We start from the raw sequence: 23,019 nt of genomic DNA on the forward strand, positions 1-23,019 counted from the left end.
TTTAAAGGGGTGTACATAGGGAAAGTTATATATCTAGGCACCTCAGAGAGCAGAGATAAAGTAATGAGGGATATGTTGATCAGGGGCAATAGCTCAAAGATTTGATCCTATCACACTAAGGTAGGAATCCATTGTTTTGTGAATATAGGCCTTTGCCAGAGAAAAGCAAGGTACTTTAGTAAAAATTCATTGACCTTCTCTTGATAACTTGGAGAATGTGGTGAGGGATAGAGGCATATATTGCCCTAAGCAATGTTAAATGTAAGATACATGAACCAAGCAGAAGGAACAGATTAATTATAAAATATAATTATAAATATACAAATTATAAAATATAATTCTCTGTTAAATATTTTCCCTACTACAGTTTTAAGTCATAGACCAACTTATCTGCATTGGTAAAAGTAATTTCTTTATGAAATTTCTTACACTACTGAAATCATATGTCCAAATATAAAAAGAAACAAAAATGTGCTACTGGGATACAAAGACAAAAATATATATAATAATAATTTCTACTCTCAAAGAGCATACATTTTTTAATCAGATTGGTGCAGGGAATTATGGGCACAGAGGAATATAGATTCTGTATTTCTCCAACCTGTCATTTAAATTTGATTCTATGGCCAATAGAGAATTGTTGAAGATGCTTGAGCAAATGAATTCCATGGTCATACTTGGACATCAAGAAGATTATTTTGGCTGTTTTAATAAGGAATGCTTGGAGAAACCAAAGTGATGTTAAGGAATAGCATTCAGAGGACGTTAGAAAAATCTAGGTGAGAAGTGATAAAAGACCTGAACAAATAGTAGCAAACAAGTAGCAACAGAATAAATGGAGAGTGGATAGATTCTTAGAAGGCATATATATGTGCATGTATATATATATATATATATATATATATATATATGTATATATATATATGTGTGTGTGTGTGTGTGTGTGTGTATAAATATTTAGAGGTGTATTCATATATATTCATATAGATATAATCCAAATTATTTCCAAAATATTGAAAATATTAAGCATTAAGACTATATCATATATTATATACAAGATTTCCTCTGCAAGTCAGAACTACTGTAATGGAGGAAGATCATAATTTTAAAGCTTATTACCTTTCCTTATTAAACACTTTTTTATGTGCACTGTCCTGGGGAATACAAATAAGAACAAGACAGTCCCCACTCCTCCCTTGAGAAGTTTATAGTCTAACAATACAACACTACTACCCGTCCTGAGAAAAGAAGATGACCACATCAACCAAGCAGATGATTGGTGGCGTGAGTTGAACAACAATGAATTATGTTTATTATAGTGAAGTTACTGTGCAAGGCAACCTTCTCACTGGCCTTTACCAGAAGGTTTCCTTTAGGAAACAGGGCTATTGGAGATGTTTAACTACTGTAGAAGTCTCTTGGCCTTAAATGATTTCGATTCCTCTTGAATTAGTGAAGTACCATGGCATATCAGCAATACCGGGCAAGCACAAGCATGTTCTATGTGAAAATATTCAACAACCTGGTACATCCTAATCTGTCACTTGAAGGGCTAATCATCAGTACAGTTTTTCATCTCAAACCTTAAATCTTTGAGTTGTGATGGCCAGGAACTATGGCAATATCTAACTATCAGCTCACTGGATGCTACCAGAACCCTGGAGCTTTCCAAGGTACCAGACCCTCTCTCAGGGTGAACCTACCCTTCACAAAGGAAAGAGATTTCTCCCCAGGGCTCCCACTGGCTTCTCCAGGATCGGTGGTGTTACCACAATGGATGCCTTATGGTGCCCGTCTCTACCTGTCTGGATCCAGAGATCTGAACCCAACTCCCTTTCAATTGGTTGATGGGCAATGGAGGCCTTCACAACAGCACTCCATCTCTCAGGACCGATTGACCCATGTTCAATTGCTAGCAAATATTTAAAAATATTTTTAAAAATAAACAGAATAAATGCACAAAAGGAAGCTGAAAAATTAGACTAAGGAAGAGTCCCTCAGGCACAAGGGCACAAGATGAAGTCACAACCAAGCTGGGGGAATTGAAAACCATGAAAGTCTTTTGTTTCACCCTCTTGCCATGGGATCAGAGAGGCAGAAACAATGAGGAACCTAATAATGTGTGAATATCCAAGTGAATGAAATCTCCATCACAGGTTTTTTGGTAATGGGTTTTTCCTGGAGGGTGGGGTGGTGCAGGGTAGGGAGAAGGCTGCATGTTGATGGAATTGAAATGAGCAGTGGAGCTAGTAAGGGTGGGGGGGAAATAGGAAATAAGGAAAGAACAACCAAAACCAAGAGACAAGTCAGATTTGGAGTTCTTTGTATCTCTGAGCAAGTCATTTGCTTTTTCTTTCAGATTTCACTTTCACTTGTAAAATAAATTGTACCAGATCTCCTCAATGCCTTCCAGCTTACACATTCTGTGATGCTATGGATGTTGAGAATTAAACAATGACTCAATCAATCTGCTTCCTAATTAGCTTAATGTAGTCTCTTTAGATCAGTGTAGTTTAGTGATACATCTGTGTTGACAAAACAAGATGCACAAGAGCACCTTGGTAAGAAAGTTCATGAAAGGGCAGCTAGGTGACCCAGTGGATAAAGCACTGGAATCAGGAGGACCTGAGTTCAAATCTGGACTCAGACACTTAATAATTACCTAGTTGTGTGGCCTTGGGTAAGTCACTTAACCCCATTGCCTTGCAAAAAACCAACCAAATAAAAAAAGATCAGGAAAAAGCCTGAACTCTACTTCCCATTTCTTTTTTCTTTTTTTCTTAAGTTTCATAAGTGGCTTGCCCAAGGCCACACAGCTAGGTAATTATTAAGTGTCTGAGACCGGATTTGAACCCAGGTACTCCTGACTCCAGTGCTTTATCCACTGCGCCACCTAGCTGCCCCCCTCCACTTCCCATTTCTTCACACAGAATCATTGATGAATGAGAAATTTACCCTTGATGTCAGGACGAAAAACTTTCCACCAATACAGTGGCCTTCTTTGCAGAGAGAGAGACGGGATTTTTCAAAACTAGAAGGGCTCCAAGTCCAATCTGGATGATTATTCCTGTTTAGATACAAATGACCTCTGAGCTTCCTTCCAAGCCTTCCTTTCTGAAAATCTCTGATTTGGTCAGATCTATGAGATGAACCCCTGACATGCCTGTGTCCACAAAGGTGCATAGCAGAATAACTCCTCATTTTTATCTTCTTATATTTATATTTAAAGTGCATTGGCACAGATAGAAGCAAATAAATTATATATTTCCTTGTCAATTGACTTGGTGGTTCTTCTAGTTTGATTTCCTGTAGCATTTTTATTTGATAGACTTTTATCCAAGGAAGGGTGAATAAACAAGTGCTCCATTTCTTACCTTTTTATATTTTTCCATTATTCCAGTTGTGTATACTCATACAACTTTGTGACCCCATTTGGAATTTCTTGACAAAGATTCCCAAGTAATTTGACATTTCCTTCTCCAGCTCATTTTAAAGAGGTTACAGAGCTAGTAAGTGTCTGAGATCAGATTTGAACTCTGTAAAATGAGTCTTCCTAACTCTAGGCTTATTCCATTATAGTCAACTATCATTGTTTAGCCATTCCCCAACTCTATACACTGTGCCACCTAAACTACCCCATTTTTTAACTGGAGGGCTACAAAACCCCAAGAGATCTTATGGATAAATGTCAGGTGAAATTGAATGGAGGAGAAAAAAAACCTATTTTTACTCACTTCTAACTGAAATGTAGCATTTTCTTCAATAATGATTTTTTTTAAAAAAAAAATTATCCTGAGAAGGTTCACTAGATTGCCAAAGGGGTCCTTGTCACAAAAAAAATGTGAAGAATTTCTGTGTTAAACTTTTTTTTTTTCAGATCAAGATTGAAAAAGACAACCACTGGGCTTCCTTCCAACTCTCAATTACTATGATTCCCTTTATATCCTCTTTCAGTGTCTCAGTTTTGAGCCTGGGTTCCCAAAATCTTTGTCAGCAGACCTTCAAAGTTCTACTAAACTGAAAATATTTCTAGGAACAGAATGCAGGATAATCATCCATGTATAAAATTAGCCAGGTTTATAGAGACTAATTACCAGATGGTGGGCTCAAGGGTGGCAAATTTTTTAGCCACAGATAGTTCTATTAAGGTGTAGAAGGTAATGCCCACATAAATATGGGCTCTTTTTTTTTCAAGTATGCTTTAATCTGTATTCAGACATCATCAGCTCTGTCTGTGGGGATGGATAGTGTTTGTTTTTTTATCATAAATCCTTCAGAGTTGTCTTGGGTCACAACATTGCTGAGAAATGTCATTCACAGTAATTTGTTCATCATTTCTTATAGAAGAATATCATTCCATGATAGTCAACTATCACTGTTTAGCCATTCCCCAACTGATAAGTATGCTCTCAATTTCCAGTTCTTGCTACCAGAAAAGAACTGCTTAATATCCATATATATGGAGAGAGACAGAGACAGAGACATACAGAGAGAGAGAGAGAGAGCAGAAGAAGAAGAGAGAGAGCAAGAGATCTGGTTAGTTGCATTGCTAAGTAAAAGGATAGGCATAGTTTTATAGTCCTGTGGGCATAGTTCCGAATTGCTGTATAGAATTGTTGAATCATTTCACAATTCCTCCAACAGTGCATTAATATTTGATTTTCCCTAGATCACCTCCATGTCATTTTCAATAGGTATAAGGTTAACACAGAATTGTTCTAATTTGCATTTTTTCAATCAAGAGTGAGTTAAGACATTTTTATTTTAATATGGCTATAGTATTGATAAGTTTGAGTGAAAACTTCATAACTTTTGATCATTTATCAACTGGGAAATGACTTATTTTTTTATAAATTTGATTAAGTTTTCTATGTTTGAGAAATGAGGTCTTTATCAGAGAAACTATTTCCCTCTACCCTATTCCCCCCACTCCCATTTATTCTATTCTCTTTCCTTCAACACTGTTCCTCCTTAAAAGTTTTGCATCTTACTACCCCCTACAATCTTTCCTCTTTTCTATCACCTCCCCCAATCCCATTTCCTTCCCCTCCTACTTTCCTCTAGGGTAAAATAGATGTCTCTACCCTATTGAGTGTATATGTTAATCCCTCTCTGAGCCAATTTCAATGGGTAAGACTCTCTTACTCTCTCAACTCTACCCTCTTTCACTACCACTGCAAGTTTTTTCTTACCTCTTTTATGTGAAATAACTTAGCCTATTCTATTTCCCCCTTCCTTTTCTCCTAATTCATTCCTCTCACCCCATAACTCCATATTTTTGATATATGAACCCTTCATAGTCAACTCCTACCTGTGCCTTGTCTGTATATGCTCCTTCAAACTGCCCTAATAAATGAGAAAGTTCATGAGTTATCAGTATCATTTTCCCATGAAGGAATATAAACAGTTCAGAATCATGAAGTCCCTTATGATTTGCCTTTCCTGTTTACCTTTTTATGCTTCGAGTCTCATATTTGAAGATCAAATTTTCCCTTCAGCTCTGATCTTTTCACCAGGAAAGTCTGAAAGTCCCCTATTTCACTGAATGTTCATCTTTTCCCCTGAAAGAGTATGTTGTTTTGCTGGGTAAATGATTCTTGTTTGTAATCCAAGCTCTTTTATCTTCTGGAATATTATATTTCAAACACTATGATCCCTTAATGAAGAAGCTGCTAGATCTTGTGTTTTTCTGATTGTGGCACCACAATAACTGAATTGTTTCTGACTGCATGCAATATTTTCTCTTTGACTTTGGGAGTGCTGTAATTTGGCTATAATGTTCCTGACAGTTTTCATTTTGTGATCTCTTTCAGAAGGTGATCAATGGATGCTTTCAATTTTTATTTCACCATCTGCTTCTGGAATATCAGGGCAGTTTTCCTTGAAAATTTCTTGAAATATGATATCTAAGCCCCCCCCCCCTTTAAATCATGGCTTTCAGGTACTTCGATAATTTTTAAATTATCTCTTCTGGATTTATTTTCCAGATCAATTGTTTTTCCAAAGAGATAGTTGCCTTTTTTCTAGTTTTTCATTCTTTTGATTCTTCACAAAGTTATCAACTTCCTTTGCTCAATTCTATATTTTAAAGAATTGTTTTCTTCAGTGAGCTTCAGTCTCTTTCCCATTTGGCTAATTCTGCTTTTTAAGGCATTCTTCTCATTGACTTTTTGGACCTCTTTTTTCCATTTGGTCCAGTTTGGGTTTTAAAATGTTATTTTCTTCAGTTTTTTTTTCCTATCTCCTTCACTAAGCTGTTGACTCAGTTTTCATGATTTTCCTGCATCAGTCTCATTTCTCTTACCAATTTTTCCTTTATCTCCCTTTTGATCTTCAAAATCCTTTCTGAGCTCTTCTATGGCCTGAGACCAAATTCATACTGTTTTGGAGGCTTTGGATGTTAGAAGCTTTTACTTTATCATCTTCTTGAGTGTGTGTTTTGATCTTCCCTATCACCATAGTAAATGTCTATGGCAGATTCTTTTTCTTCTGTTGTTTGCTCATTTCCCCAGCCTATGATTTGATTTTAACTCTTTGTTAAGGTGGGCTGTTTCCACGATAAAGGACATACTGGTCCAACTTGGGAGTCTTTTTTGACAGCTCTTTTCAGAGATACTTCCAGGTACCTGCAAGTTTTCAATTCTTCTAAGGTCTCATGATCTAAGGAGAGGTTTGTGCTCTGATCTGTGGGTGACTACAAGCATGTTGCTCTGCCCTGGAGCTATGAGGGGGTCCCTAGTCTCCTGGATTGGTAAATTCTGTTGGGTTTCTGCTTCTCTTCCTGGGACTGGGATTGAGGACTACAACCCAGATGTATGGACGAATCAACACAATTCTACCTCCAGGATAGCAAAAAGACTCCTGGGATCTCCTTCTGACCCCCCTTACTGTCCATGGACTGAGAGCTCCAGAAGTTGCTGCTGGTGATTCAGTAGCTCCTGAGGCCTGCTTCTGGTCTACTGGGTCTGGTCTGCACTGCTGAGGCCTGCACTGGACTGGGTTCCACTCTTGTCCTGGTGTGGTAGAGTTTTCCTGCTGACTTTTCAAGTTGTCCGTGGCAATCCCTGGGCTGAGAAGTCTGCCATTTACCTAATCACCCTGCAGTTTGTTCCTGGAGGCTGGGGTCTGTCACTCTGGTGCAGTCCATGTACTCCTCTCACCCTGGGGCAGCAGACCCTTCCTACTAATCTTCCAAGTTGTTTTGGCCTGGAAAACTGGTTCACTCAAATTTTTTGTGGGTTCTGCCACTCTATAATTTGTTTAGAGTCATTATTTAAAGGTATTTGGGATGGTTTTGGGGGAGAGTTCGGGTGAGTCTCTGCCTTTACCATCTTGGCTCCACCCCACCCTTAACATGGACTCTTTTTCAGGCACCCTTGACTCTGATTTTCCTTCCCTTGCTGGATCCCGGTACAATCCCCTTCTTATTAGCTCCCATCCCATTTTCCTGAATCTCTCTATATGTTGTCTTCTCTCATGATAAAGTAAGCTTCTTGAGAACAGGAACAGTTTTATTTGCTTTTATTTTGTGTTTTCAGTGTTTTCAGAATTTCTCATTTGAATAAAGTACTTAACAAAATGTTCCATTTATCTATTCTACCCAATTTCCATATCTTCTCTCATACCTATCTACCAACTTTTCTCTCTCTCTCAGTAGACAAGGCTACTTTGTGTGAATATGTTTGTGTGAGAGAGAAGAGAAAGAAAGAGAAGAGAGAGACTCTCAGTGGCCTTATCTATTGAAAACTCAATGATAAGAATTACTTAAAACCAGGGAGAGAAATATTAAACTTAACCATGTCAACTTCAGTTTCTTTTCCTGTCATTCTCTTAGAAACACAACTGATTAACAGAAAGGTAGCAAGGTTTTAAAAACTCCTAAGAAAAACTAGAAACCCAATTAACAGTTGGCAACAAATAGTTCAATGTTAGCAAAAGCCCCTTTTCAAGCCACTGACACACGTATACTCCAGGAAACTTATATTCACCCTTCCTTGGATAGAAGTCCAGCAAATATGGACTTTCAGAGATGAGTCCTGCAAGGGTAGGTATATCTGACCTTGAAGCAAATCACAACCTCTTGGACATCAGGAACCTCATATAAATGAGGACCATTGGATTCTGCCTCTGTCAACTTACAAATCACAACTTCCTTGGGCTGGTATCAGTTTCATCATCTATAAATAGATGGTCTCTGGGGCTTCTTCTTATACCTCTAGATCTAAAATATGATGAACCTTCTATCACTGCTGATCAATAAAGCTTATAATGAATGATGTTTCTTTCCTTCCCCAGGATGGGCTCTAAGATGCTTCATATTCTTAGTTGTGGACAGCACCATGAGTTAATGAATGAGAGACAGGAAGGAAAATTAGAAGTGCTTCTATGCACACAAATATCTCTGTAAATAGCAATGACCAGAAAGTAAAGAAATCCATTAGGAATGTTTTTAAAAGGCAGAAAAGAAACTTTTAAAGGCCTACTGAAGTTGTCAAACTCCTCTACAAAACCAGAGCCTAAAATGCCATTTATTTTTTATTTACTTGTTTTTAGGAACAGACCCAAATGTGCAATTTATATTTCACATCTACTTGGAACCCAGGCTTAATTGTATTTCATGTTTTCAATGAGAAATAGAAAATGCCTGCCTGTCACTTTTGGGACCACCTTTGTATAACTTTGCAAATGTTTAAATAGGTAAGCCTAATGGATGTAAATTAGAATTCCAGCCTAATACATAACAATCATAATTCAATTTTGCTCAATCCAGCAAAAGGCACTATTTCTGCACTGATTAAGATACTCTCAATTTGATCTGAAAATGATTCACTTAGGAAATAATCACATAATTGGAAGGGATACCACTTTGTCTATGTAGCCTTTCTTGAACATGGTACATATGAAATGAATACCATAACTAAGATGTGTTCCAACTAGGGCAATGTATAACATGAATATACACTTCTGGCTGTCAGATTCTATAATAATGATGCAGGGAGTATAATTTTAATGGAGTAAATAGGAGGAAGAAAAGGACAGGTGCAAAAAGGAAGGAAGAAGTATAGGTTGAGAGAGAATGAAGACTAGCATGTGAGAAAAAAGTCATGGAATCATAGAAATGTTAGAACTAGAAGGAATCTTAGATCATTTAGACCAATCCCCTTACTTTACAAAAAATGGAAAGTGAAGCCCAAAGAAGGGAAGGGTCCCAAAGCTAGTAGATGGTCAAGCCAGAAGCTAAACTCAGGTTTCATGACTTCTAGTTCAGCCCTAGTTAACTTTGTACCTCAAGGAAGAAAAAGGCAACAGTTACAAACTCTCATAAAAACAAGATAAACAACATTCCATTTAAGGCTATAATCTCCTTTATTCCAAAAATAAATATTTCACCTTTGAGTTGATTTATTTCAAATCACATGAAGCACAGAGACACACAGTCCCTTTGGAAGTGGTGAATCACATGTATGATAGAGTCATAGGAACAATGCTTTAGATGACAGGGATGAGTGGAAAGCTGATTCGTACAGGTTTATGGCACTGCAGATTTCTCCTTTCTCCAGGTGGAGCTATATATACATTGGTTTTAGAAAGAATCACCCCTTTTTTAAGTCTGAAAGGCACATGAAGTGGACCATAAGGTGTATGGCACATTCACTGATAATACATTTCCTATTACATTCCAAAAGAACTGAGAAACTTTAATCAAGCCCAAGGCCAGAAGAGATAGGGAGCTTCAGGCTCAGTATCATTAAAGTCTCTGAAATTGGAAGCAATCTTTTTTTTTTCCTGCCTCCTTTTTTCTCTCTCCTGACCTAGTCCCCTCCGGTCCTGAGGTTGAGGGGGGGGGAAGAGGCATGGCTCACTCAGTGGTGGTGGGGCGTGTGGCCACGTAGACAAATACCACAATCAGGACCACCACCACAGCCAGTGTAGGCAGCACCACGGTGGTAATCTGCTGCCGGGCTTCCTGCATGGCTTGCTTCCGTTCCTTCTTATCTTTTGAAGTCTCCTTCTTGGGTTTGCCTTTGAGCTGCCTCATCCTTACCAGGAGGACCAGAACTGATATTAAGAATGGTTCTTGTTTCTTCTGAGTCAAACTTGCTGCTTTCTAAGTGAAGACCTACAAATAAGAAAAGACAAGTCTTTTAAGGGAAGTAATTGAAGAAGCATCTTGCATCCCAGAAGGATGTCCATAAGCCTATCCCATATGAACTGCACTGTTTCCTTTGGCAGAAATGATTCTCAAGAGGACATTCTCTATCATCAGACTCTCCCTGTTTCCTGACCCAGATTCTTTCCATTTAAGACAGAAGAATATATCCTGAAAGACATTGAGATTAATGATGATCTAATTATGATTTCAAAGGACTCACAGTGAAGTATGTCTCCCTCCTCTCTAGAGAGAGGAGGTGATTTACCAAAAGGGTGAAAGGAGGCCCAGGGCGTCTGACACAGCCAATGGGTCAATCTGTTTCACTTAATTGCAGTGCTGGGCTATAAGGAAGGAAATCAATAGGAAACATCAGCTGTCTTAAAAGGAACACTAATACAGTAGTTGTATTTAAGCACAGTAGAGGAGAAAAAACTAGAAGGGACCACAGAACTCATTTTATGAAACCTCTCACAGCTTTCCCTTTAAAGAAGAGGAATAATTTTTCCAAAGTCTAAGTAGCAGAGTCTAGATCTCGGTCAACCTTTTTTAACACAAAATCCAGGTTCCTACTATACCCAGGGGAGGAGGATAGTTTGGTAAAGCACAGTATATAAGGATGACAAATGTCCAATAAGGCCGGTAATATAGAGAGGGGCTAAGTGGTAGGGGGAAGCTATTGGAGTTGACTGAATAGAGTCATATGATCAGATGTGAACTTGGGAAAAATTACAATGGAGGATGGATTGGAGTGATGAAAGATCAGTTAAGAAGTCATTAAAACAATCTATAAAGAATGGTGATGGCCTGAAATGAAGTAGAACTTTATGAAGGGAGAAAAGGGGTTGATTTAAGAGATGTTTGTGGTAGAGGTAAAAATGGTAAGATTTGGCAACTGATTGGATATGTGGGATGAAGAAGAGTGAGTAATTGAGATAACATGGTTATAAAACTGGGAGAATGGAAAGAGGATGGTTTGAATGAAAAGGATGTTTGAATGAGGGGAAGATATGAGGGAAATGATAATGAGTTCGTATGACCAAAGGGCAACCAAACTATGCATACTTTGATTCAGCAATACTACTACTAGGTCTATAACTCAAGAGATCATACAAAAGGAAAAAGGACTTGTGCAAAAGTATTTATAGAAACTCTTTTCATTGTAGCATTGGGGCATAGCGGATACTCATCATTTGAGCAATGGTTGAATAAGCCGTGGTATATGAGTATAATGGAAGACTATTGTGCAATAAGAAATGATAAACAGGCAGATTTTAGAAAAATCTGGAAAGGTTTGTATGAACTGTTAAAAAAAGTGAAATGAGCAGAAACAGGAAAAATATCATATATATATATGTATATATCTATCTATCTATCTATATATCTATTATCAGCAACACTGTGTGATGATCAACTGTGAATGACTCATTTCTCAGTCCCACAATGTTTCAAGACAAGTACAAAGGACTCAAAAAGGAAATCATCAGTCAAAGAACTGATGGATTCTGAATGCAGATTGAATCATTTTTAAAATTTACTTTATTATATTTTGTTTTTTTCTTTTGCTTTCCTCTGCTTTCCTTTTTTTCCTTTCTACTTTCACAACTGTGATTAATATGGAAAGACCATTCACATGATTGCACATATATCAAATTGCCTGCCATTTTTGGATGAGGGGAAGGAAGAGAGGGAGAAAATTTTAGAACTCAAAATCTTGTAAAAATGCTAAAAATTGTCTTGACATATAATTGGGAAAAAAATAACTTTTAATAAATGAGTTCAATTTTGGACATTTTGAGTTTGAGATCTCCCAGGGATATCCAGTTTGAAACATCCAATAATCAAATAATATTGGGGACTGAAGCTTAGAGAGACTAGATATAGATATATAGATTCAGGAGACGTCCTCATTAGAGATGATAGATCAATAGAAGCTGATAAGGTTACTGAGAATGTAGACAGAAAAATTAAAAAGGGATTAGATCAGAATCTTAAGGGAATACCTCCAGTCAGAGGGTACGGTATGGATGATAAATAAGCCAAGGGGATTGAGCAGGAAAAACCAGAAAGGTAGAAGAACCAGGAGTCTCAAAATCCCTGAAAAGAGAGGATATCTAAAAAAAAAGAGGAAGATTAGAAGTCAAATGTAGAGATTGAGAAGAATGACTAAGAAAAGACCATTTGATATAGTAAATTAAGAGATCAATGGTAACTTGGAGAAAATCATTTCAGTTGATTGGACAGAACTGAGTTGTAAATGGGTAGAGGAAATAGAAGCAGCAATTACAGACAAATTTTTCATCAAATTTGGTTGGGAAATGGAGGAGAAAAACAGGATAATAGATTATGGATGGTAGTTCTAGAGAACATTTTTTTTAAGGATGGAGAAAATAGACTAGGACTTGTTTGAAGGCAGTAAGAGAGAACTAGAACAGATAAGAAGTGAAAGACAATGGGGCAGCCAGGTGGCTCCGTGGATAGAGCACCGACCCTGGAGTCAGGAGTACCTGAGTTCAAATCTAGTCTCAGACACTTAATAATTACCTAGCTGTGTGGCCTTGGGCAAGCCCCTTAACCCCATTTACCTTGCAAAAAACCTAAAAAAAAATTAAAAAATTAAAAAGTGAGAGAGAGAGAGAGATGGAGACTCACAAAGACAATGAGACAGAGATGATGTAATCTGCCAGAGAAGACAGAAGTAGATAGGATCAAGTCGACATGAGGGATCTGCTTTGGCATAAAATGAGGGTCACTTCTTTGTCAATGATGGGAGAAAGGAGAGAATAGGAGATATCAATAAGATTCTGAATTAAAGAGATTTGAAGAAGATGAAATCGAATGGCAAATAGAGAATCAATTAGGGAGGGGGGAAAAGGACTTCCTTGCTGTGGTGAGGGCCTAGATGAGGCTGAATAATGTGAATTTTAAGGTACTCAATCAGTATGCATGACTGACTTTTTCCAGCTCCATTCAGCAAATGGTAAACTAGGGCAGAAGAGGAAAATCCAGTGCTGAGGTTTGCAAGAGATGAAATGATTAAAAGTGGGTTACTGGGGTTTCAAGGAAGGACTAATGGTCTCTATAAGTGAAAAAGAATAAGTTTAGCAGAGTTAAAGATATGGAGTGGCAGAATGATAAGAGGTTATGGCTAGATGGGGGAAATGTCATAGTTTCTAACAGGGGAAGTAAAGACATGTGAATAATGTAAGATCCAGTGGAGTAAAGAAAGGTCATAAGACTTAGAAAACTGAGGAATTGGTAGAGTAGGGAATTTTAAGGAACATCTATATTATTTGAGACCTTCAGAATTAGGGGAAGAAATTGTTGAACAGAGAAGAGGGTGAGCCAGTGCTTAGCATAATGCCAGTTGGTGATTAATAAATGAATAAATGGTTGTTGGGGACTGAACTCTTTGAGAAAGGAGGAAGTGGCCTGGAGGTCAATATAGTACAGTCACCAGGATTTGGTTTGGGTAGAAAATTTCGATCAGTGGACATCTGAAGGAGAAAAAGCTAAAATGATAGAGGTAGACAGAGTGTCTAGAAAGGGCAGTAAGTACTACAACTCCCTCTCTAGATGTTGGAGGATATCAGAAGGTACAGCAAGTTTCAGAGAGGACACCTAGGGATATCTGGGAAGCCAACTCTCAGGACTAGTAGATGGAAAGAATGAAAGAAAAGAGATCCAAGACAAAAGGGAATTCTCTATAAATAATTCTCTATAAAACAGGAATTTCAAAGAAGTGAAAGAAGTGGGCAGGTTGGAATGGGACAGAGTTGGGTTAGTATTGAGGACTGGGATGAGAAATGGAAAGACGGGACAGAGAAAAGTAACCTCTTAAAATGCTAGTACAAGGATAAGGAGAAAGATAAGGAGAATCATAGGGGTGTTACAGAGGATCTGAGGTCACTAATAGGAGCCAGTGCTTTGGTAGCTGGTAATGGGGGCACATTTTTTAGAGATGGACATAGAGAAGGTCAGTGACTTTTTTTTTTTAGGTTTTTGCAAAGCAAATGGGGTTAAGTGGCTTGCCCAAGGCCACACAGCTAAGTAATTATTAAGTATCTGAGATCAGATTTGAACCCAGGTACTCCTGACTTCAGGGCCGGTGCTTTATCCACTGCTCCACCTAGCCACCCCTGTCAGTGACTTTTCTAAGCTAGCACATCTAAAAAGTGCTAAAGTCAGGATCCAAACTTAGTTCTGTTCTTGCCCAAAGTCTGGAATTCTATTTCTTTTCTTCTCTCCATCATACCAGATTGGAAAATGAGACAGAGAGTTAGCCTGAGTGTATCAAATGAGATGATACAAGTGTCTCTAAAGTCTTAGCTCTCTTTTAAATTATTAAAACCCATATATAAAAAAGGGGTCTGCAAACTTTCAGGAGCTCCATCATCATTAGCAATTCTTATTCCTGTTATTGTTTGAGGACTCACAGGTGGCAGTCCACAGGATTCACTAACTCCAGTTCAGTCAAAAGCAGCAGCCTCAGACACAACTCAGGATCCTCAATTCCCACCTAAGAATGGGGGGGGCGGGGCAAGAATGAGTTGAGGGAAGTTGTGAGAATGTGTATGTGTGTGTGTGTGTGTGTGTGTGTGTGTGTGTGTGTGTGTGTGTGTGATGTGAGTCATGCTTTAGGAAACCTCTTACACATCTTGCAGATGCTTCCACACAAACCAGATTATTCAGCTGTGAGGGGGCTCTAAAATGTAATAAACAATGTGGATATAGGGAGCTATTTCTGTTTTATGTCCTTAGAAGCTGCTGGAACTTTCATGTAACTATGGGATATTCAAGGGTACAGCCACAGGGATGACTAGCTCTTGGACATTTATACAGCAAATTCAAAAGTGACTGAAGCTTTAAAAAAATGTAAAAAATAAAAGTAACCCACTGCTCCAGTCCACCTGGAGCTAGTCAGGATTTCAAGGACAAACCAATATACTTGAGAACTAAGTGGCAGAATGGGAATCCACTGGTGTCTGCTGAGCACCACAGAGCAGAGCCTCCCTCTGCACTTTACCATTTCAAGGAGGAAGTTCTTGTGGTTTGGGAAGAAGCCCAGCCCATTTGCCACCCTCCCCACCAAGGAGAATCCTCCCAAGCAGTGGCCCAGAGTACAAGGGTCATGGGTACCAGGTTGGAAGGAAGTGTGTCAGAATCCTGCCTCTCAGGGGAAACCCCAGGCAATCAATCCTCCACCCCTTTGTAGACTAATCCTTTTCAGCTCTAAGGTTATAATCCTATGAACCCTTTCAGCATTTCCACCTTCATTCATCAAGGTAGTTTTGGACACTGAGGTTCCCAGGATTAATATACTCTGCTCAGGTTGGTATTCGTGCCATTCCTAGTCTGGCTCCTGTCTCTCTCTCCAGGTTTGCTGCACATTCTTCCTTTTCATGTATCTATGTCACAGCCCAACTGGTTGCTGTTCTCCAGAGTGCTCCATCTCCTGCCTCCATGCCTTGGACAAGGTGCTCCTCCTGCCTGGAATGCTCTCCCTTTTTGCTTCCATTTTAGCTTCTTTTATGACTCAGCTTAGATGGGACCAGGTGGTACAGGGGACAAACAGAGTGCTGGCCTAGAGTCAGGAGGACCCAGCTTCAGATCTAATCTCAGAAACATACTAGCTAGACTCTGGGAAAATCATTTAACTGCTTTCTATCTCAGTTTCTCCATTTGTAAAATGGGTTAATAACTCTCCCAGTTTTTTAATGGATAAAATTAGATATTTGTAAGGCACTTGGCAAACTTTGAAATGTTATATAAATGTTATTGTTATTATTATTATTGTCATTATTACCTCTTCCAGAAGTCTTTTCTGATTCTTGGTATCCCCATTGCATAGCCTTGGATCTGGCTCATAGTAAGAACTTAAATGCTTGGGGCTCACTGATTGATCCCTTATCTGTATGGGGCGGAGATGCCCACCACCAAGCTGCTCAAGGATGGGCTCATCAGTCCATCACAGTAGGGAAGGGGATCCAGGTTGATCCTGGCCAAGACAGCGGGACCCAGTTTCCAAAATAGAAACAACAGTGACTAATTCCTCTGAGTTTATGGATTTTATCCATGAATTCCATTATTTTTATTCCTGTTTATTTATCTGAACATTTGTTTTTATGATAGCTTCTAAGCTTAGAATAAAAATAAACCGAGAGGAGATTCATACTCCATGCTCTCCTCCAATCTCTGACAATCCTTTTGACAATAACATCACCTTCTACTGATTTTACTCCCCATTCCTCTCTCTGGATTTTACGTTTTTCACCAGAAGCCTTTCCTTTTAAGCTCCTTGAGGACAGTCCCTGTCCTTTTGCCTCTTTTTTTATCTCCAACCCTTAGCCCTGGTATAGTTGTTGTCATTTTTCAGTTATGTCTGATTCCTTGTGACCCCATTTGTGTTTTTTTTTTTGAAGGACATGGATGCTTTGCCATTTCCTTCTCCAGTTCCTTTTACAGATGAGGAAATTGAAATAAACAGAGTGAAGTGACTTGTCCAGGATCACACTACTAGTAAGTGTCCGAGGCTGGATTTGAACTCAGAAGAAGATTCTTCTTGACTCCAGGTCCTGAGTTTCATCCACTGAGTCACCTAAATACCTAATACTACTTATTGATGGAAGATCTCCTTATTAGTCAGTCTACTATTAGTTCACTTATTTCACTGGGATTCCAGTCAAGCTTTAACTTCACTCCTCACCAGAAATTCGGCACCTTCTCAGATCCCACCCCAACAATCCTTTCCCCTTTATGAATTTTCTTCCCCCATTAGAGTAGAAGAGGGTAGAGGTTGTCTTGTGTGCTTACATTTGTGTCCCGGGTGAGCAAGTGTGATAGCTTTCCTCCCAGCCTTCCTTCTGAATGGCAGCCACATCTCTAATGGCCTACAACCTATCTTTACCCAGCCATCCCCACTGGAATGTCCTAGACCGAGCTCATTATCTTGCTTCAAAATCCACTCCACTCCTCCTGCCCTGTAGTACCATTCACATGATGGTGCTTGGGATTCTAATGCTCCATATGCTTTCTTCTCCCTCTTTTTTTGAGGGGGGGAGGAAAGATTTCCTACCCATTCTTTCAAGCCCAACTCAGAAAGCTGTAAAGCAACTGGTCCATGCTGCTCTCCCTTGGACCTCACACATCGTACTACATTGTGCAACTCTTGTAACTAGGGAAAGGGCTGCATCTTATTCCTAAACCTCACATACACCCTTTCTCTAACACAGTAGTCTACAAAGCAGATGCTTAATAAAGTTAACACATTGGTTAAACACGTGTTAAATGAAATCAAGAAAAAGAGATGGTAGATACTAAATGTTCCATCAATCTGGGGGAGGTGGGGTAGAGTTTTCATATCATGTATGGGTATATGTAGGACTGAGAAGATACAGGATTGCTTTGCATCCCAAGTGGATACAAGATAGCCACAAACATGTGGCCTACTTGTGGTCTTTTGGAACTAATGACTACACATCTATAAATTACCTTGGCTACTGGCTTCCCTCGCTTCTGCTATCTTTTTGCCAGATGCAGGAATGATGTATTTATTCACATTTCCCAGGACCCACAGCCAGCATTTGCCACAGGAGGGCCTCAATTCAGATCTTCCTACTCAGAGGCCCACTCTTAATCATTATGCCAAGCTGGTCTCGTGGCATAACTTAGACAAGGTCATTTATGCCCAAGGACCAACAAGTCAAATGAAATGTAGGTAATTACCCATGCAAGGAATTTGAATTTAGCATGATATTACCATCATCATGAATAAACCTTTACCTCCAAAGTATCGAGGAACAGGAAAGGCATGAAAAAAATCAAGCTTTTCCTTTGATGAAGCAATTACCTATTCCAAAAATTTTCTGCAGGAGGAAGGTTACCCGAGGCATGGTCACTTTATCAGAGATGGCAAGCTAGGCTCTCCCCACTCAGGACATATGCACAGTGAAGAGTGATGTAATATGTCTATGAAGGAGTCCATGCATTTTTCCCATCTCCCAAAATGAGATGCTGTGACCATAAGATTTCAAAATAGGGCAGTTAATAAGGCAGATGCTCCTTAAAGTTCTAACAATTTCATCCTGAGTCCTAACGAATTCTGCATGCAGAGCCACTCCCTTAGAGTAATTCCTAGTCTAGTTTTAGTTTGACCATCCTGCAAAGATAGAATGTCTTTTTTGTTTTTTTGGTTTTTTTGCAAGGCAATAGGGTTAAATTACTTGCCCAAGGTCACACACAAGGTAATTTTTAAGAGTCTGAGACTGGATTTTAATGTGAGTCCTTCTGACTCCAGGGCCAGTCAGTGCACCACCTACTGCCCTTAGAATCCAGTTTTAATCTTATGTTGGGGATAACAATGATTATATTTCTGACATACAATACATGTTAAAAAGCAAACAAACAACAATAAATCCTGCACGAATGACTTCTCCAAGAAGACTTTTTCTTAAAATAAAAGTGAATGAATTTTGGCTTTTAACTCCATGCCTGCTCTTCTCCAATAATAGCATAACCACTTACTAGAAAAAGAAAATACAACAAACAAGATGAATACTCTTTCAGATCATAAAGAGTTTGGTTAAAAAGATGACTGTATCTTCTTAAACTCATGAATAAAAAAGAAACAAATGACAATAAAAGGCCAAAAACCCAAACCCCAATAAAACCTTGGCACTTCTTGTCTCACCAATGTCATTATCCTAATGTTAAATACAGGAGTGCCTGAAATAGCTCTTGCACTGGATAAGATGGGCACAAGAAGGACCTGGCTAAGAGGAGGCATAAATTTGCTCTGCAGAGCTCTGGCTCATCACATGCAGATGCTTCATTTCATCTCCATGGTATTTAGCAATAATGGTTCCAGAATCATTTTATTCCATTTTATTCCAGCTTGCCAAAAGAGGAAGATGGTGAAAGGACACCCCGCCAAGGGAAAAGAGGGAAGCTGTGACTGGCCACTGGTAAAATACCCACTGGTGACACAGGACAGGCAGACACAGACAAAGCCCAAGAGCCACAGGTACAGCCACTCTCCCTCACCCACCCCTGCCCACCTGTGGAGGGGCTGGATGCCTCCCAGAACCTGAAAGGAGGAGCGGGTCTGCCTCCAGACCGATCCAGAAATCCCCTTCACTTATAATACCCTGGAAGGCTGTCAAGCCAAGGATCATAGGATTTAGAGCTAAAAGGCTTCTAATGGCCTAACACCATTATGGCCCTTTCTGAAAGTGGGGGAGCAAGGAATGAGGGAAAAGGGAAAGGTCTACAGAAGACTTAGGTCAGCCCAATGTCCTTCACTTTTGTGGCTTGCCGTTCAGTGCTTCAGTTGACTCTTTGTGACCCTGTGGACTATACAGGGCTTATTTATTTTGAATTTTACAATTTTTTCCCTAACCTTGCTTCCCCCCCCCCCAGAAGGCAGTTTGTTAGTCTTTACATTTTTTCCATGCAAACCAACATTTCTTTATTCTATGACAGCTTAAAAGAAAATAAGCTGATCTGAATTATTTTGGTAATTATAATAACAATCTATCTCATTGACCTCAAGGAAAGGGGACATGATGGTAAGGTCACAAGCCAAAGAAAGGGAAGAGGTAAGAAAAATATAATTTCCTATAAAAAGGTTTTAAGTCTTAGACAATCCTTCAACTAAGATTTTACTGGTTTCCAGCTGACACCACTCCTACCACAACCAAATAAGAAATCAAATGCCAATTGATAGGTCGATAAACCTAAGAACCCTGGTAAAAGCAGAACTCTCTCCTACTTCCCATCCCTATTCTACACATTTTACCCCACTCCTGGACATCAGCTCTCCTTCCAATCTGATCCACAAAATCATAGTCCATCTTTTTGTGGCAAGGTGGCCTGGCAGATTCCTTTACTATTCCATTCCCTTGACTCTCCCTCTCCTCAGACCTCCCTATTCCCTGAGATACAACAGTACTGAAATTAGGCTAATTGATAACCCTTTAATGGCCTCTAAGAGTTGAAGTAAAAGGAATAATCAATTGATGTGGCAAACTTCAATGCTATCTTATTTTGAGAAATTGTCACAGCCACTCTTCAAAAACCATCACTTTGATAAGTCAGCAGCTATCAACATGGAGGAAAGACCCTTCACCAGCAAAACGATTACAACTTGCTGAAAGGTCAGAAGATGGTTAGCTCTTTTTAGGAATAAAGTATTTTAAGGTATGTTAATTAATACCTTTTTTTGAACATAATACTACCACATGGTTAACAGTCTACAGTATACTGCATTTATAGACATCTCTCTCCTGATGCCAATGGTTGGTCCTCTTCAAAAACAAAGGATCACCAACAACAACAAATTTTATATGTACTGAGAAACTAAAAAATTCATGTGACTCAATTTATTGTAATGGTCTAGAACTAAACCCCACAACATCTCTGAGGTATGTCTATATAGAAAGCTTATCATAGACCCAAGCAACTCTCCCAATCAGCTAGGAATTCCTGAAAGCTAAGGCACACAGCTTTTCACAATCCCATTCCATGGGTGAATATCAGAGTTAAGAGGTTGTGGAGGTAGAAGACCCTGGATCTGTCATTAGCAATCATAGTCTTTTAATGACTCTATTTTCTAACTGATAAGAGTTAATATTCTCAGTTCCACCAACTTCAGAGACTGGACTGAGTTATCAAATGAGGTGAGGGCCATGTGAACACTATTTAGAAAAGTTAAAAGATCTATTTTAAAAAACTATGTATTTTTGATTCTCAGAGACATTTCTCCTCTGTCCAATATTGTGCATATTTTTTTCATCTGGATCTGCTATTTCATTTGTTTAAACACACACACACAACACATGGCTGAACTGTTGCAAAGAAGTCTGAAAAAAATCAAGTGTTGCATATTTATCACTGTTATTGACAGCTGAAGGCAAAGCCAAGGCCGTTGGGCAAAAAAAAAGGCCTTTAAAACATGCTCATCAGCAAAACTGTTCCTTTAAAGTGAAAAAGGAAAACTAACCACCATTAAAAAAAAGTCCCTGGTCTCTCAATATAGCTACTGCAGCGAAGCTGGTCACTTCCTCAAATACCAAACAACAAATAAAAATTCTAACATTTATATAGTTTTCCATATACTATTTCATTCGAAACTTACAGCAAGCCATCACTTCCTCAAATACCAAACAACAAATAAAAATTCTAACATTTATATAGTTTTCCATATACTATTTCATTCGAAACTTACAGCAAGCCTTTGAGCTTGGTCTTATTATTATTGGTCTTATTTAAACTCATTTTATAGATAAGGAAAACTGAGGCTTGGAGAAGTTAAATATCTTGCTCCAAGGTGATACAGATGGGGTACGACTATACCCCAAGTCTCCCCATTTCCCTTCCACTTTCTCACTATGCTGAGCTGCAACACTGAGATGGAGGTTTTGTCTTCTTTTTTCATTTTTTTTTCTCTCCAACACAAACTTCATTAATGACCCAGAGAGCACAGGCATTGTTGTTTATGGCATCCCTAAAAAGGAAAATCCATTTCAAAACTAAATTGCAGTAAGTTAATTACATATTCTGGTTGATGGCAGAAATACTAAGGAAGAGAACACTTTATGAGCTGTCAAGTGAGAATCAGAGGAGGCCCTTCCCCAAACCAGCAGATCCTGGGGATGACATGGGAATGAGTTCTGAAGGTTTATGGCATCTGGTTTTTAGAGAAAGGCAATTATTGCCTTTACTCATCCACCCACCTACCCACCCAGATTTTCTCTGAGATGGGGTTTCCTCAACAAGGGACCTGGAAACAACAATACTTTATGGGCCCAGCCTTAGGTCTATCTATAGAGCATGAGAAGGTCACCAATGTCTTCAGCTACACAACACCCCCTTGCCCCCAAAATGATCTGACACACTCTGGTATCAATAGAGCTTTGTTATTTATGTGAAGATTTTGATTTCTGTAAAATACAAAAAAAAAAAAAAACTAAGGAAAGGTTAACACTTAAAGCTGTCAGAAGTTAATTACCCTTTAGTGAATAGGTTCCAGGTTCTTTTCTGAATACATCTTTTGAAAAAGGATAAGAATAAGACCAAAAAAAATGAAAACACAAAAATGCTAGGTTCATAACAACAGTAAAAAGAGAATTAGGAGTACCAAAGACAACTTGCACCTAATTCACAATGCATCAAGGCAGAAGAGGATCTGGTAACATAGGGTTCATAAAGATTCCTGTAGCTCACTGCCAGATGGGGCAGACCTCCTGAGTTTAACCTGATCTAGATAAGCCTAAGTTTTGGCAGGATCATGAATTACTACTATTCATTTATCTAATAAGTTTATGATTGCCTTATGAGATAGGTAGTACAAGAATAATTCCCTTTTTACAGACATGGAAACAAAGGCTCTGCAAGGTTAAACGAGCTGCAAAGATTCTACAGAATTTGAAGGCAGGTCCATGGCCTAAATGCATCTCAGACATCACGTTCAGTGTTTTTTTCAACTTGGTGAACATTTGGAAAGTTAAAGATAATGTTAATATCAGCTCAACATAACCAAAGCAGAGCTCATCTTTTCCCCGAAACCCAATTCCTTTTCTGAATTTCCCCATTTCAGCAGAGGACACCATCTAATAACTGAGATTTATACAACCTTTGCGCAGTTCTTGCCTCCTTCCCCACTCTCACTTCAGTTTGTCTATCAATCAACATAAACAAGGATTTGCACAAATAACAAGGATGCAGCAATAACAAGGATTTATAAAGCATCTAGCACAATTGTATCCATTTTTCTACTCACAGAGGGTCATCAGTATAAGGGCTTCACCACTTCTCATCTGGACATCTTCAATAGCATTCTAATGGATCTCCCTGCATCCTCCTTTCTTCTT

General features: G+C 38.8%; 1 long non-coding RNA gene across 1 annotated transcript in view; it reads right to left on the reverse strand.

The window, feature by feature from the left end:
- Window positions 1-9,347: 9,347 nt before the first annotated feature.
- Window positions 9,348-23,019, reverse strand: part of LOC141508122 (uncharacterized) — a 76,968-nt gene continuing 63,296 nt past the window's right edge. The window contains exon 3 of the long non-coding RNA XR_012474348.1: window positions 9,348-10,120. This is a non-coding gene — a long non-coding RNA (uncharacterized LOC141508122). The remainder of the gene's footprint in view (window positions 10,121-23,019) is intronic.

The sequence above is a fragment of the Macrotis lagotis genome, chromosome 1, assembly GCF_037893015.1.
Source record: "Macrotis lagotis isolate mMagLag1 chromosome 1, bilby.v1.9.chrom.fasta, whole genome shotgun sequence".
In the NCBI taxonomy this organism is placed as follows: Eukaryota; Metazoa; Chordata; class Mammalia; order Peramelemorphia; family Peramelidae; genus Macrotis; species Macrotis lagotis.